General features: G+C 39.0%; 2 long non-coding RNA genes across 2 annotated transcripts in view; both read right to left on the bottom strand.

The window, feature by feature from the left end:
- Nucleotides 1-1,110: 1,110 nt before the first annotated feature.
- LOC138407086 (uncharacterized) overlaps nt 1,111-18,981 on the bottom strand; it is a 45,473-nt gene continuing 27,602 nt past the window's right edge. The window contains exon 2 of the long non-coding RNA XR_011240516.1: nt 1,111-1,816. This is a non-coding gene — a long non-coding RNA (uncharacterized lncRNA). The remainder of the gene's footprint in view (nt 1,817-18,981) is intronic.
- Nucleotides 12,182-18,923, bottom strand: LOC138407101 (uncharacterized). The gene is made up of 3 exons (XR_011240539.1): nt 18,869-18,923; nt 17,310-17,376; nt 12,182-12,445 (listed from the first exon to the last, which is right to left on the bottom strand). It is a non-coding gene; the product is annotated as an uncharacterized lncRNA (long non-coding RNA).

Below are 18,981 nucleotides of genomic sequence, written 5' to 3'. Positions count from 1 at the left end.
CAGCGACACGTCAAACACACAGAAGATATAATAACTGTGTATAACTGTGTATAACTGTGTTGATATTTAAAACAGTATTCACCTCGTGAAGATCTACGGGCTCCCGATCCAAGCAGTTCCGCATCCAAGCGGAAGTACCGACTGGCAAACAGGAAGTGGAGGACTCCAATGGGATATATGGAGAAGGGGAACTTCGAATAGACCAAGTTAGGTAGACTCGCGGGGGTGGAGTTTCTTTATCTAATTCAAACAATAAATATTGTAAACAATTTCCAAACATTCTTGGGCACGACTGATTTAAAAAAAATGTATAGCACATCATATGATATGATAATAAAATATCACAATCTGTTTATTTAATTTATTTTTAAATGTTATTCATCCCTCATGAGCACATCCATTGACAGGATGATATAAAGTTATTATAATTGATCTTCAGGGTTGTTACTACTCTGAAAAGTATGTACATTTACTGCACTTTTTAATATAATTTGTATACCTTACTATACAATGATTGGGTTTTTTGCGTTCTTTTGCCTTAATATACAATTCATCTTGATGATATTATATATATATTATCAGAGAACTATGATGGGAAGAGGGCTGCATTGGACTGAATTATATATTTTCAGCCCCTGTGCCTAAGTACTAAAATATTTCACAATATTGAATAATTTGATTTGCCCCTGATCTGAAACAGGACCACAATGTAATTGGATCCTCACCGACCCATATCCCTCCACCTCCACAGAAATCCATCTGGTCATTTTAACATAATCCCTCAGTTAACACAGTTTATTTCTATAGTCACATTCTTTTTTATGGGTCTTAATCCTGTTTACGAACAAACAGACAGAGGGGTGACAACATAACTACCTTGGCAGAGGTAACTAAAAAAAAGTACCTCAAAACTTAAGTACAAAACACACAAGCTACTCCATATTGAATGCAGCGTGTGTATTTGACGGTGCGTTCCACTTATTCCTGTCTTGATGTTTTTCACCCCATTTCATTTATCTGTCAACTTTAGGAAAAGCTACTTTGCCGTTTCAGATTAAAACAAACATTTAGCAACAATTGAATCGATTAGGAATTATGACGACAGATACATTTGTTTTAGCATCAGAGAACTTTATTGACTGCTTTGTGCTGTTTTTTTGGTTTGATTCGATTCATGTGTCAGAATCTGCCTCTGTGGATAATAAATACACGTGTGTGTTTCAGTGTTAAACCTCTCACTCCCATCTTCTCCTCTTCCTCCTCGCAGACTTCAAGGTCACCATGCGGCTATTTCCAGCTCGTCTTCGCTCTCATCCGTGTCGCAAAATGACAATTCAATTCAATTCAATTTTATTTATATAGCGCCAATTCATAATTTACATTATCTCAAGGCACTTTACATTTAAAGGTCAAGACCTTAAAACAATATTAACATAGAGAAACCCAACAGTTCCCACAATGAGCAAGCACAGGCGACTGTGGAGAGGAAAAACTCCCTCATTAACAGGGAGAGACCTCTGGCAGAACCAGGCTCAATGTGGGCGGTCATCTGCCTCGACCGGTTGGGGTGAGGAAAGAAAAGTAAGGGGGGAGGAAAGGAGAGATGGGTGAAAAGCGGGGGAGAGAAGAGAGAGATGAGGTGGAGAGAGAGAGACCGGTAACAATTTGGCACCATCAAAATCAAGGCTAACCATAACAATAACAATGTATAGATCTACATGACTAGATATACTAATGAATTGCTGAGGTCTTGTAATAAATGCAGACAATGGTGATGGTGGTCGTTGTGGTCCTGTAGTCCCGGTGCCGGAGTTATCTGAAACGAGATAGAGAGAAGAGCCAGAGGGACTATGGGAGGACAAAGTGACACTTTGACATGATGACATGTTAAAACTAATAAATAAATAAATAAATAAAGAGGTGTGGGGGGGGCAGAGAGACAGAGAGACAGAGGGAAGTGAAGAAGTGCTCAGTGCATGATGGGAGTTCCCCCAGCAGTCTAAACCTATAGCAGCACAACTAAGGGATGGTTCAGGACTCACCTGATCCAGCCCTAACTATAGGCTTTGTCAAAGAGGAAGGTTTTTAGTTTTACTTTAAATGCTGAGACAGTGTCTGCCTCCCGAACCCAGAGTGGGAGCTGGTTCCACAGGAGAGGAGCCTGGTAGCTAAATGTTCTACCTCCTGCTCTACTCTTACAGACTCTTGGAACCACTAGAGAGCCTGTGTTTTGGGAACAAAGTGATCTACTTGGATAATAAGGTGTTATCAGCTCTTTGATATATGAGGGGGCGTGATTGTTGAGGGCTTTAAAAGTGAGGAGCAGGATCTTGAATTCTATTCTAAATTTTACCAGGAGCCAATGTAAGGAAGCTAAGACAGGAGTGATATGATCTCTCCTTCTAGTTCCTGTCAGCACTCGTGCTGCAGCATTTTGGACCAACTGGAGACTTTTAACAGTCTTCATGGAGCATCCTGCTAATAGAGAGTTGCAGTAATCTAATCTAGAGGTTACAAACGCGTGGACTGGTTTTTCAGCATCCTGCTTAGACAGGATGTTTCTAATTTTGTTAATATTGCGCAGATGGAAGAAAGCCATCCTAGACACTAGTTTAATATGGGGGTCAAATGACATGTCTTGGTCGAACAACACTCCAAGGTTCCTCACAGTGGAGCTGGAAGCCAGACTGACACCATCCAAAGTGACTATCTGGTCAGACAGTGTTTCTCTGAGATGTTTAGGGCCAATTACAACAACCTCAGTTTTGTCTGAGTTTAAAAGTAGAACATTTTGGGTCATCCACGCCTTGATATCTTTGAGACATTCCTGAAGTTGAACTAGGCGATTAGATTCATCGTGCTTCATGGAAATATACAATTGGGTGTCTTCTGCATAGCAGTGGAATTGTATGGGGTGCGGTCTGATAATGTTGCCTAAGGGGAGCATATATAGGGTGAAGAGTATTGGTCCAAGGACAGAACCTTGTGGAACTCCATGATTAACTTGCATGTGCATGGACTAGTCATTGTTAACATTAATAAATTGGAATCTATCTGATAAATATGATTTAAACCTGTGTAGTGCTGTTCCTTTAATTCCTATATGTTGTTCTAATCTCTGTAGCAGAATCTTATGATCTATTGTGTCAAAGGCTGCACTAAGTTCCAACAAGACGAGGACAGAGACAAGTCCATCATCTGATGCCATAAGAAGGTCATTGGTGACTTTCAATAGTGCTGTTTCTGTGCTGTGATAGGTTCTAAATCCTGACTCAAATTTTTCCAATAAACCGTTACTATCTAAGGAACCACACAGCTGGTTAGCAACGGCTTTTTCTAGGATTTTGGAAATGAAGGGCAGGTTGGATATGGGTCTACAGTTAGCTAAAACCTCTGGATCAAGCGTAGGCTTTTCAAGCAGAGGTTTAATAACGGCTACCTTAAAAGCCTGTGGTACGTAGCCAGTTAGCAAAGACATATTAATCTGATTTAAAATGGAACGGTCAATTAGGGGTAGGACTTCTTTAAAAAGTCTAGTTGGAACAGAGTCCAGCTGACAAGTAGTTGGTTTAGATGATGAAACTAACGAGGTCAGTTCAGGAAGATCAATCGAGTAAAATTTGTTTAGACATAAATCTGGTGCTATGGTTTCAGGACCAGACAATGTATCAGTGTTATTCACTGGGAGGAGGTGGTGGATTTTATCCCTGATGGTTGTAATTTCATTAGTGAAGAAGCTCATGAAGTCATTGCTTCTCACATCTAGAGGAATAGATGGGTCAGTAGAGGTGTGACTTTCTGTCAGCCTGGCTACAGTGCTGAAGAGGAACCTGGGGTTGTTCCTATTTTCTTCTATTAGTAATGAATAATAAGAGGTTTGGGCATTTCTAAGTGCTTTTTTGTAATTTATAAGGCTACTCTTCCAGGCTAGCTGGAAGTCTTGGCGATTGGTGGAACGCCACTTCCTTTCTAGCTTCCGCGATGTCTGTTTTAGAACGCGCGTTTGGGAATTATACCACGGAGCTAATCTCCTCTGACTTAGTTTCTTCTTTTTGAATGGGGTGACAGCTTCAAGTGCTGTTTTTAGTGAGGCTGCAGTACTATTTACAAAGTTATCAACTAGTGTGGGAGTAAGGTTTTGATAATCTTCTTGTATTGTACTGAGACATGGCTGAGAGGGAAGTGAGGAGGGGAGCAGTTCTTTAAATTTGTGAACCGTTTTGTCGGATAAACATCGACTGTAATAGAATTTCCGTCCACAATTGACGTAATTAAGAACAATGCAGACAATATCTTTTATTTTATTTTATTATTTTGTTTACAACACACTGCTATTATTTTCAACACAACTCTACATCTCACATGGAACAAGCAGCAATAGATCAACTACATTCAAACAATAACTGTTCAAATCTACTCTCAAATCCAGCAGTGACACAATCCAGGTGCTTCAACAAACCTGTAACACATGACATGGTTTACAAACACACATTAATATAAAGTCTCTTTTGATTTAATGAACAAACACTGAACTGTACAACCACTTACCACTGTTGATCCTCAATAACACTGGTGAAACAGCTTAGAGGTTTCTTAGGTCCACATGAAGTACAACCTGGTAGACACAATAACACCTGAAACACATGAAGGAAATGGAGTTATGGCTCACATGGAGGGACACACACCTAGTTAGCAAGTGCAGCAAGTTTACCCAATAGATTTTTGAGAAGAGAAAAGAATAGAAACATACTCACCTGGGACTTTTCCTAGCTGAACAATCACCTTTCTATTGTGACAGAGGCATGACAAGACAGAACCCTAACACAATTTCACCACTTTCAACAACAGTCATTGTGTTCAAAATAACAGCAGTGTGGAGTTCTATTACTCAAGTCAAACAGCTGGCCCTCATTTAAGGACCAAGGCAGCAAATGTTCTACATGCTAGTTCTAGTGCATTTGTCTGAAAATCACTGGAACATGGGTCATTGTTCACAACAACAGCATACTTTGATTCAAAAGTATCAAGACAACCAGAAAAGTACAAACCGCTCAACTTCAATCATCTCAAATCCTTTAAAATAGCAACCAAAACCACAAAGACGTGGAAGACAACAGAACACTACCATTCAGATGAATCAGACAATAACCTAAATGACACCTAAGCAAAGTCCCATTGTTGAAGCATGGTGGCACAAGCACAATACTTCAAGACATCATGTTGCCTTATACCAAAGAGGAGACACCCTTCAAATATGTCTTTCAACTAGACAACCACCCCAAACACACAAGTAAGCACACAGCATCTTCAACATCCAACAACACTAACATAATGGAGTGGCCACTCCGATCATCCTGGACTACAATACCTGTACACAGGTGACACAACTTGGTCGACTCCATGCAACACACATGTGAAGCAGTTCTCAAACACACTGCTTGTACAACTAAATACAAGTTCAGTGATTCACAGACAAGACACATCTTCTAGCATTTTTCACTCAATACAATAAATGTTTGACTTTGTAAAGAACAATGCAGACACTGCTATCTTTTATTTTATTTATTTATTTTTTATTAACACACTGCTATTATTTTGAACACAACTCTACATCTCACATGGAACAAGCAGCAATAGATCAACTACATTCAAACCAATAACTGTTCAAATGTACTCACAAATCCAGCAGTGACACAATCCAGGTGCTTCAACAAACCTGTAACACATGACATGGTTTACAAACACACATTCATATAAAGTCTCTTTTGATTTAATGAACAAACACTGAACTGTACAACCACTTACCACTGTTGATCCTCAGTAACACTGGTGGAACAGCTTAGAGGTTTCTTAGGTCCACATGAAGTACAACCTGGTAGACACAATAACACCTGAAACACATGAAGGACATACAGTAACCAGGACTTATGGCTTACCTGGAGGAACACATACCTACTTGCTGCTAAACAACAATCTTTAAAAGCTGATAATCTATTTTAGATCACACTCACCACTTTCCATGTGGTTCCCTCCCACCACCAAGGACTTTCAGTACAATGTCTAAAAGGGGACAGAAGTGGTCGTCTTTATTTTTTTACAACTATAAACAACATCAGTGTGTACAGATTATTCAGACTATTTGCTCTTAATACATTACTTACCTCAAACAACATCGCTCCACATAACGAGTGAGCCGCTGTCCTCATCGGCCCTGTATGACAAACAGAGAAAACATCAGGGGTCTCATTTAGCAAACACTGTGTGGCATTCATACAAAAACTGGACTTACACAAAACTAAATTACAAATTAGAAAACCATGCAGGTTCACCCAATAGATTTTTGAGAAGAATAGAAACACTCACCTGGGACTTTTCCTGGCTGAACAATCACCTCTCTATTGTGACAGAGGCATGACAAGACACAACCCTAACACAATTTCACCACTTTCAACAACAGTCATTGTGTTCAAAATAACAGCAGTGTGGAGTTCTATTACTCAAGTCAAACAGGTGGCCCTCATTTAAGGACCAAGGCAGCAAATGTTCTACATGCTAGTTCTAGTGCATTTGTCTGAAAATCACTGGAACATGGGTCATTGTTCACAACAACAGCATACTTTGATTCAAAAGTATCAAGACAACCAGAAAAGTACAAACCGCTCAACTACAATCATCTCAAATCCTTTAAAATAACAACCAAAACCACAAAGACGTGGGAGAAAACAGAACACTACCATTCAGATGAATCAAACAATAACCTAAATGACACCTATGCAAAGTCCCATTGTTGAAAAATTAACATGTGCTGAAGAGGTTACAATTTTCAGTAAAGGAAAATACCACAACATTTTGTGAAGTGATGAAGGCAACACTGTTCAAACCACAGAACACTGTGAAGCATGGTGGCACAAGCACAATACTTCAAGACATCATGTTGCCTTATGCCAAAGAGGAGACACCCTTCAAATGTGTGTTTCAACAAGACAACCACCCCAAACACACAAGTAAGCACACAGCATCTTCAACATCCAACAACACTAACATAATGGAGTGGCCACTCCGATCATCCTGGACTACAATACCTGTACACAGGTGACGCAACTTGGTCGACTCCATGCAACACACATGTGAAGCAGTTCTCAAACACACTGCTTGTACAACTAAATACAACTTCAGTGATTCACAGACAAGACACATCTTCTAGCATTTTTCACTTCATACAATAAATGTTTGACTTTGTAAAGAACAATGCAGACACTGCTATCTTTTATTTATTTATTTTTTATTAACACACTGCTATTATTTTGAACACAACTCTACATCTCACATGGAACAAGCAGCAATAGATCAACTACATTCAAACCAATAACTGTTCAAATGTACTCACAAATCCAGCAGTGACACAATCCAGGTGCTTCAACAAACCTGTAACACATGACATGGTTTACAAACACACATTCATATAAAGTCTCTTTTGATTTAATGAACAAACACTGAACTGTACAACCACTTACCACTGTTGATCCTCAGTAACACTGGTGGAACAGCTTAGAGGTTTCTTAGGTCCACATGAAGTACAACCTGGTAGACACAATAACACCTGAAACACATGAAGGACATACAGTAACCAGGACTTATGGCTTACCTGGAGGAACACATACCTACTTGCTGCTAAACAACAATCTTTAAAAGCTGATAATCTATTTTAGATCACACTCACCACTTTCCATGTGGTTCCCTCCCACCACCAAGGACTTTCAGTACAATGTCTAAAAGGGGACAGAAGTGGTCGTCTTTATTTTTTTTACAACTATAAACAACATCAGTGTGTACAGATTATTCAGACTATTTGCTCTTAATACATTACTTACCTCAAACAACATCACTCCACATAACGAGTGAGCCGCTGTCCTCATCGGCCCTGTATGACAAACAGAGAAAACATCAGGGGTCTCATTTAGCAAACACTGTGTGGCATTCATACAAAAACTGGACTTACACAAAACTAAATTACAAATTAGAAAACCATGCAGGTTCACCCAATAGATTTTTGAGAAGAATAGAAACACTCACCTGGGACTTTTCCTGGCTGAACAATCACCTCTCTATTGTGACAGAGGCATGACAAGACACAACCCTAACACAATTTCAACAACAGTCATTGTGTTCAAAATAACAGCAGTGTGGAGTTCTATTACTCAAGTCAAACAGGTGGCCCTCATTTAAGGACCAAGGCAGCAAATGTTCTACATGCTAGTTCTAGTGCATTTGTCTGAAAATCACTGGAACATGGGTCATTGTTCACAACAACAGCATACTTTGATTCAAAAGTATCAAGACAACCAGAAAAGTACAAACTGTTCAACTTCAATCATCTCAAATCCTTTAAAATAGCAACCAAAACCACAAAGACGTGGGAGACAACAGAACACTACCATTCAGATGAATCAGACAATAACCTAAATGACACCTATGCAAAGTCCCATTGTTGAAAAATTAACATGTGCTGAAGAGGTTACAATTTTCAGTAAAAGAAAATACCACAACATTTTGTGGAGTGATGACATCCCCACTGTTCAAACCACAGAACACGGTGAAGCATGGTAGCACAAGCACAATACTTCAAGACATTGTGTTGACTTATGCCAAAGAGGAGACACCCTTCAAATGTGTCTTTCAACTAGACAACCACCCCAAACACACAAGTAAGCACACAGCATCTTCAACATCCAACAACACTAACATAATGGAGTGGCCACTCCGATCATCCTGGACTACAATACCTGTACACAGGTGACACAACTTGGTCGACTCCATGCAACACACATGTGAAGCAGTTCTCAAACACACTGCTTGTACAACTAAATACAAGTTCAGTGATTCACAGACAAGACACATCTTCTAGCATTTTTCACTCAATACAATAAATGTTTGACTTTGTAAAGAACAATGCAGACACTGCTATCTTTTATTTTATTTATTTATTTTTTATTAACACACTGCTATTATTTTGAACACAACTCTACATCTCACATGGAACAAGCAGCAATAGATCAACTACATTCAAACCAATAACTGTTCAAATGTACTCACAAATCCAGCAGTGACACAATCCAGGTGCTTCAACAAACCTGTAACACATGACATGGTTTACAAACACACATTCATATAAAGTCTCTTTTGATTTAATGAACAAACACTGAACTGTACAACCACTTACCACTGTTGATCCTCAGTAACACTGGTGGAACAGCTTAGAGGTTTCTTAGGTCCACATGAAGTACAACCTGGTAGACACAATAACACCTGAAACACATGAAGGACATACAGTAACCAGGACTTATGGCTTACCTGGAGGAACACATACCTACTTGCTGCTAAACAACAATCTTTAAAAGCTGATAATCTATTTTAGATCACACTCACCACTTTCCATGTGGTTCCCTCCCACCACCAAGGACTTTCAGTACAATGTCTAAAAGGGGACAGAAGTGGTCGTCTTTATTTTTTTTACAACTATAAACAACATCAGTGTGTACAGATTATTCAGACTATTTGCTCTTAATACATTACTTACCTCAAACAACATCACTCCACATAACGAGTGAGCCGCTGTCCTCATCGGCCCTGTATGACAAACAGAGAAAACATCAGGGGTCTCATTTAGCAAACACTGTGTGGCATTCATACAAAAACTGGACTTACACAAAACTAAATTACAAATTAGAAAACCATGCAGGTTCACCCAATAGATTTTTGAGAAGAATAGAAACACTCACCTGGGACTTTTCCTGGCTGAACAATCACCTCTCTATTGTGACAGAGGCATGACAAGACACAACCCTAACACAATTTCAACAACAGTCATTGTGTTCAAAATAACAGCAGTGTGGAGTTCTATTACTCAAGTCAAACAGGTGGCCCTCATTTAAGGACCAAGGCAGCAAATGTTCTACATGCTAGTTCTAGTGCATTTGTCTGAAAATCACTGGAACATGGGTCATTGTTCACAACAACAGCATACTTTGATTCAAAAGTATCAAGACAACCAGAAAAGTACAAACTGTTCAACTTCAATCATCTCAAATCCTTTAAAATAGCAACCAAAACCACAAAGACGTGGGAGACAACAGAACACTACCATTCAGATGAATCAGACAATAACCTAAATGACACCTATGCAAAGTCCCATTGTTGAAAAATTAACATGTGCTGAAGAGGTTACAATTTTCAGTAAAAGAAAATACCACAACATTTTGTGGAGTGATGACATCACCACTGTTCAAACCACAGAACACGGTGAAGCATGGTAGCACAAGCACAATACTTCAAGACATTGTGTTGACTTATGCCAAAGAGGAGACACCCTTCAAATGTGTCTTTCAACTAGACAACCACCCCAAACACACAAGTAAGCACACAGCATCTTCAACATCCAACAACACTAACATAATGGAGTGGCCACTCCGATCATCCTGGACTACAATACCTGTACACAGGTGACACAACTTGGTCGACTCCATGCAACACACATGTGAAGCAGTTCTCAAACACACTGCTTGTACAACTAAATACAAGTTCAGTGATTCACAGACAAGACACATCTTCTAGCATTTTTCACTCAATACAATAAATGTTTGACTTTGTAAAGAACAATGCAGACACTGCTATCTTTTATTTTATTTATTTATTTTTTATTAACACACTGCTATTATTCTGAACACAACTCTACATCTCACATGGAACAAGCAGCAATAGATCAACTACATTCAAACCAATAACTGTTCAAATCTACTCACAAATCCAGCAGTGACACAATCCAGGTGCTTCAACAAACCTGTAACACATGACATGGTTTACAAACACACATTCATATAAAGTCTCTTTTGATTTAATGAACAAACACTGAACTGTACAACCACTTACCACTGTTGATCCTCAGTAACACTGGTGGAACAGCTTAGAGGTTTCTTAGGTCCACATGAAGTACAACCTGGTAGACACAATAACACCTGAAACACATGAAGGACATACAGTAACCAGGACTTATGGCTTACCTGGAGGAACACATACCTACTTGCTGCTAAACAACAATCTTTAAAAGCTGATAATCTATTTTAGATCACACTCACCACTTTCCATGTGGTTCCCTCCCACCACCAAGGACTTTCAGTACAATGTCTAAAAGGGGACAGAAGTGGTCGTCTTTATTTTTTTACAACTATAAACAACGTCAGTGTGTACAGATTATTAAGACTATTTGCTCTTAATACATTACTTACCTCAAACAACATCGCTCCACATAACGAGTGAGCCGCTGTCCTCATCAGCCCTGTATGACAAACAGAGAAAACATCAGGGGTCTCATTTAGCAAACACTGTGTGGCATTCATACAAAAACTGGACTTACACAAAACTAAATTACAAATTAGAAAACCATGCAGGTTCACCCAATAGATTTTTGAGAAGAATAGAAACACTCACCTGGGACTTTTCCTGGCTGAACAATCACCTCTCTATTGTGACAGAGGCATGACAAGACACAACCCTAACACAATTTCACCACTTTCAACAACAGTCATTGTGTTCAAAAGAACAGCAGTGTGGAGTTCTATTACTCAAGTCAAACAGCTGGCCCTCATTTAAGGACCAAGGCATCAAATGTTCTACATGCTAGTTCTAGTGCATTTGTCTGAAAATCACTGGAACATGGGTCATTGTACACAACAACCGCATACTTTGATTCAAAAGTATCAAGACAACTAGAAAAGTACAAACCGCTCAACTACAATCATCTCAAATCCTTTAAAATAGCAACCAAAACCACAAAGATGTAGAAGACAACAGAACACTACCATTCAGATGAATCAAACAATAACCAAAATGACACCTAAGCAAAGTCCCATTGTTGAAGCATGGTAGCACAAGCACAATACTTCAAGACATTGTGTTGACTTATGCCAAAGAGGAGACACCCTTCAAATGTGTCTTTCAACTAGACAACCACCCCAAACACACAAGTAAGCACACAGCATCTTCAACATCCAACAACACTAACATAATGGAGTGGCCACTCCGATCATCCAGGACTACAACACGTGTACACAGGTGACGCAACTTGGTCGACTCCATGCAACACACATGTGAAGCAGTTCTCAAACACACTGCTTGTACAACTAAATACAAGTTCAGTGATTCACAGACAAGACACATCTTCAAGCATTTTTCACTTCATACAATAAATGTTTGACTTTGTAAAGAACAATGCAGACACTGCTATCTTTTATTTATTTATTTATTTATTATTAACACACTGCTATTATTTTGAACACAACTCTACATCTCACATGGAACAAGCAGCAATAGATCAACTACATTCAAACCAATAACTGTTCAAATCTACTCACAAATCCAGCAGTGACACAATCCAGGTGCTTCAACAAACCTGTAACACATGACATGGTTTACAAACACACATTGATATAAAGTCTCGTTTGATTTAATGAACAAACACTGAACTGTACAACCACTTACCACTGTTGATCCTCAGTAACACTGGTGGAACAGCTTAGAGGTTTCTTAGGTCCACATGAAGTACAACCTGGTAGACACAATAACACCTGAAACACATGAAGGAAATGGAGTTATGGCTCACATGGAGGGACACACACCTAGTTAGCAAGTGCAGCAAGTTTACCCAATAGATTTTTGAGATAAAACAAGAATAGAAACATACTCACCTGGGACTTTTCGTGGCTGGACATTCACCTTTCTATTGTGACAGAGGCATGGCATGACAAGACACAACCCTAACACAATTTCACCACTTTCAACAACAGTCATTGTGTTCAAAATAACAGCAGTGTGGAGTTCTATTACTCAAGTCAAACAGGTGGCCGTCATTTAAGGACCAAGGCAGCAAATGTTCTACATGCTAGTTCTAGTGCATTTGTCTGAAAATCACTGGAACATGGGTCATTGTTCACAACAGCATACTTTGATTCAAAAGTATCAAGACAACCAGAAAAGTACAAACCGCTCAACTACAATCATCTCAAATCCTTTAAAATAGCAACCAAAACCACAAAGACGTGGGAGAAAACAGAACACTACCATTCAGATGAATCAAACAATAACCAAAATGACACCTATGCAAAGTCCCATTGTTGAAAAATTAACATGTGCTGAAGAGGTTACAATTTTCAGTAAAGGAAAATACCACAACATTTTGTGGAGTGATGAAGGCAACACTGTTCAAACCACAGAACACTGTGAAGCATGGTGGCACAAGCACAATACTTCAAGACATCATGTTGCCTTATGCCAAAGAGGAGACACCCTTCAAATGTGTGTTTCAACAAGACAACCACCCCAAACACACAAGTAAGCACGCAGCATCTTCAACATCCAACAACACTAACATTATGGAGTGGCCACTCCGATCATCCTGGACTACACTACCTGTACACAGGTGACACAACTTGGTCGACTCCATGCAACACACATGTGAAGCAGTTCTCAAACACACTGCTCGTACAACTAAATACAAGTTCAATGATTCACAGACAAGACACATCTTCAAGCATTTTTCACTTCATACAATAAATGTTTGACTTTGTAAAGAACAATGCAGACACTGCTATCTTTTATTTATTTATTTTTTATTAACACACTGCTATTATTTTGAACACAACTCTACATCTCACATGGAACAAGCAGCAATAGATCAACTACATTCAAACAATAACTGTTCAAATGTACTCACAAATCCAGCAGTGACACAATCCAGGTGCTTCAACAAACCTGTAACACATGACATGGTTTACAAACACACATTCATATAAAGTCTCTTTTGATTTAATGAACAAACACTGAACTGTACAACCACTTACCACTGTTGATCCTCAGTAACACTGGTGGAACAGCTTAGAGGTTTCTTAGGTCCACATGAAGTACAACCTGGTAGACACAATAACACCTGAAACACATGAAGGACATACAGTAACCAGGACTTATGGCTCACCTGGAGGAACACATACCTACTTGCTGCTAAACAACAATCTTTAAAAGCTGATAATCTATTTTAGATCACACTCACCATTTTCCATGTGGTTCCCTCCCACCACCAAGGACTTTCAGTACAATGTCTAAAAGGGGACAGAAGTGGTCGTCTTTATTTTTTTACAACTATAAACAACGTCAGTGTGTACAGATTATTCAGACTATTTGCTCTTAATACATTACTTACCTCAAACAACATCGCTCCACATAACGAGTGAGCCGCTGTCCTCATCGGCCCTGTATGACAAACAGAGAAAACATCAGGGGTCTCATTTAGCAAACACTGTGTGGCATTCATACAAAAACTGGACTTACACAAAACTAAATTACAAATTAGAAAACCATGCAGGTTCACCCAATAGATTTTTGAGAAGAATAGAAACACTCACCTGGGACTTTTCCTGGCTGAACAATCACCTCTCTATTGTGACAGAGGCATGACAAGACACAACCCTAACACAATTTCACCACTTTCAACAACAGTCATTGTGTTCAAAATAACAGCAGTGTGGAGTTCTATTACTCAAGTCAAACAGGTGGCCGTCATTTAAGGACCAAGGCAGCAAATGTTCTACATGCTAGTTCTAGTGCATTTGTCTGAAAATCACTTGAACATGGGTCATTGTTCACAACAACAGCATACTTTGATTCAAAAGTATCAAGACAACCAGAAAAGTACAAACCGCTCAACTACAATCATCTCAAATCCTTTAAAATAGCAACCAAAACCACAAAGACGTGGAAGAAAACAGAACACTACCATTCAGATGAATCAAACAATAACCTAAATGACACCTATGCAAAGTCCCATTGTTGAAAAATTAACATGTGCTGAAGAGGTTACAATTTTCAGTAAAGGAAAATACCACAACATTTTGTGGAGTGATGACATCACCACTGTTCAAACCACAGAACTTGGTGAAGCATGGTAGCACAAGCACAATACTTCAAGACATTGTGTTGACTTATGCCAAAGAGGAGACACCCTTCAAATATGTCTTTCAACTAGACAACCACCCCAAACACACAAGTAAGCACACAGCATCTTCAACATCCAACAACACTAACATAATGGAGTGGCCACTCCGATCATCCTGGACTACAATACCTGTACACAGGTGACACAACTTGGTCGACTCCATGCAACACACATGTGAAGCAGTTCTCAAACACACTGCTTGTACAACTAAATACAAGTTCAGTGATTCACAGACAAGACACATCTTCTAGCATTTTTCACTCAATACAATAAATGTTTGACTTTGTAAAGAACAATGCAGACACTGCTATCTTTTATTTTATTTATTTATTTTTTATTAACACACTGCTATTATTTTGAACACAACTCTACATCTCACATGGAACAAGCAGCAATAGATCAACTACATTCAAACCAATAACTGTTCAAATGTACTCACAAATCCAGCAGTGACACAATCCAGGTGCTTCAACAAACCTGTAACACATGACATGGTTTACAAACACACATTCATATAAAGTCTCTTTTGATTTAATGAACAAACACTGAACTGTACAACCACTTACCACTGTTGATCCTCAGTAACACTGGTGGAACAGCTTAGAGGTTTCTTAGGTCCACATGAAGTACAACCTGGTAGACACAATAACACCTGAAACACATGAAGGACATACAGTAACCAGGACTTATGGCTTACCTGGAGGAACACATACCTACTTGCTGCTAAACAACAATCTTTAAAAGCTGATAATCTATTTTAGATCACACTCACCACTTTCCATGTGGTTCCCTCCCACCACCAAGGACTTTCAGTACAATGTCTAAAAGGGGACAGAAGTGGTCGTCTTTATTTTTTTACAACTATAAACAACGTCAGTGTGTACAGATTATTAAGACTATTTGCTCTTAATACATTACTTACCTCAAACAACATCGCTCCACATAACGAGTGAGCCGCTGTCCTCATCGGCCCTGTATGACAAACAGAGAAAACATCAGGGGTCTCATTTAGCAAACACTGTGTGGCATTCATACAAAAACTGGACTTACACAAAACTAAATTACAAATTAGAAAACCATGCAGGTTCACCCAATAGATTTTTGAGAAGAATAGAAACACTCACCTGGGACTTTTCCTGGCTGAACAATCACCTCTCTATTGTGACAGAGGCATGACAAGACACAACCCTAACACAATTTCAACAACAGTCATTGTGTTCAAAATAACAGCAGTGTGGAGTTCTATTACTCAAGTCAAACAGGTGGCCCTCATTTAAGGACCAAGGCAGCAAATGTTCTACATGCTAGTTCTAGTGCATTTGTCTGAAAATCACTGGAACATGGGTCATTGTTCACAACAACAGCATACTTTGATTCAAAAGTATCAAGACAACCAGAAAAGTACAAACTGTTCAACTTCAATCATCTCAAATCCTTTAAAATAACAACCAAAACCACAAACACATGGGAGACAACAGAACACTACCATTCAGATGAATCAGACAATAACCTAAATGACACCTATGCAAAGTCCCATTGTTGAAAAATTAACATGTGCTGAAGAGGTTACAATTTTCCTTAAAGGAAAATACCACAACATTTTGTGGAGTGATGACATCACCACTGTTCAAACCACAGAACACGGTGAAGCATGGTAGCACAAGCACAATACTTCAAGACATCATGTTGCCTTATGCCAAAGAGGAGACACCCTTCAAATGTGTCTTTCAACTAGACAACCACCCCAAACACACAAGTAAGCACACAGCATCTTCAACATCCAACAACACTAACATAATGGAGTGGCCACTCCGATCATCCTGGACTACAATACCTGTACACAGGTGACACAACTTGGTCGACTCCATGCAACACACATGTGAAGCAGTTCTCAAACACACTGCTTGTACAACTAAATACAAGTTCAGTGATTCACAGACAAGACACATCTTCAAGCATTTTTCACTTCATACAATAAATGTTTGACTTTGTAAAGAACAATGCAGACACTGCTATCTTTTATTTATTTATTTATTTATTATTAACACACTGCTATTATTTTGAACACAACTCTACATCTCACATGGAACAAGCAGCAATAGATCAAATACATTCAAACAATAACTGTTCAAATCTACTCACAAATCCAGCAGTGACACAATCCAGGTGCTTCAACAAACCTGTAACACATGACATGGTTTACAAACACACATTGATATAAAGTCTCTTTTGATTTAATGAACAAACACTGAACTGTACAACCACTTACCACTGTTGATCCTCAAAAACACTGGTGGAACAGCTTAGAGGTTTCTTAGGTCCACATGAAGTACAACCTGGTAGACACAATAACACCTGAAACACATGAAGGAAATGGAGTTATGGCTCACATGGAGGGACACACACCTAGTTAGCAAGTGCAGCAAGTTTACCCAATAGATTTTTGAGATAAAACAAGAATAGAAACATACTCACCTGGGACTTTTCGTGGCTGGACATTCACCTTTCTATTGTGACAGAGGCATGACAAGACACAACCCTAACACAATTTCACCACTTTCAACAACAGTCATTGTGTTCAAAATAACAGCAGTGTGGAGTTCTATTACTCAAGTCAAACAGGTGGCCGTCATTTAAGGACCAAGGCAGCAAATGTTCTACATGCTAGTTCTAGTGCATTTGTCTGAAAATCACTGGAACATGGGTCATTGTTCACAACAGCATACTTTGATTCAAAAGTATCAAGACAACCAGAAAAGTACAAACCGCTCAACTACAATCATCTCAAATCCTTTAAAATAGCAACCAAAACCACAAAGACGTGGGAGACAACAGAACACTACCATTCAGAGGAATCAGACAATAACCTAAATGACACCTAAGCAAAGTCCCATTGTTGAAAAATTAACATGTGCTGAAGAGGTTACAATTTTCAGTAAAGGAAAATACCACAACATTTTGTGGAGTGATGACATCACCACTGTTCAAACCACAGAACACGGTGAAGCATGGTAGCACAAGCACAATACTTCAAGACATTGTGTTGACTTATGCCAAAGAGGAGACACCCTTCAAATGTGTCTTTCAACTAGACAACCACCCCAAACACACAAGTAAGCACACAGCATCTTCAACATCCAACAACACTAACATAATGGAGTGGCCACTCCGATCATCCTGGACTACACTACCTGTACACAGGTGACACAACTTGGTCGACTCCATGCAACACACATGTGAAGCAGTTCTCAAACACACTGCTCGTACAACTAAATACAAGTTCAATGATTCACAGACAAGACACATCTTCAAGCATTTTTCACTTCATACAATAAATGTTTGACTTTGTAAAGAACAATGCAGACACTGCTATCTTTTATTTATTTATTTTTTATTAACACACTGCTATTATTTTGAACACAACTCTACATCTCACATGGAACAAGCAGCAATAGATCAACTACATTCAAACAATAACTGTTCAAATCTACTCACAAATCCAGCAGTGACACAATCCAGGTGCTTCAACAAACCTGTAACACATGACATGGTTTACAAACACACATTCATATAAAGTCTCTTTTGATTTAATGAACAAACACTGAACTGTACAACCACTTACCACTGTTGATCCTCAGTAACACTGGTGGAACAGCTTAGAGGTTTCTTAGGTCCACATGAAGTACAACCTGGTAGACACAATAACACCTGAAAAGGATGAAGGACATACAGTAACCAGGACTTATGGCTCACCTGGAGGAACACATACCTACTTGCTGCTAAACAACAATCTTTAAAAGCTGATAATCTATTTTAGATCACACTCACCACTTTCCATGTGGTTCCCTCCCACCACCAAGGACTTTCAGTACAATGTCTGAAAGGGGACAGAAGTGGTCGTCTTTATTTTTTTACAACTATAAACAACGTCAGTGTGTACA

Source organism: Paralichthys olivaceus, chromosome 24, assembly GCF_024713975.1.
Source record: "Paralichthys olivaceus isolate ysfri-2021 chromosome 24, ASM2471397v2, whole genome shotgun sequence".
Lineage (NCBI taxonomy): Eukaryota > Metazoa > Chordata > Actinopteri > Pleuronectiformes > Paralichthyidae > Paralichthys > Paralichthys olivaceus.
The sequence above is the reverse complement of the archived record's forward strand: the minus strand, read 5'-3'. Positions and strand labels throughout refer to the sequence as shown.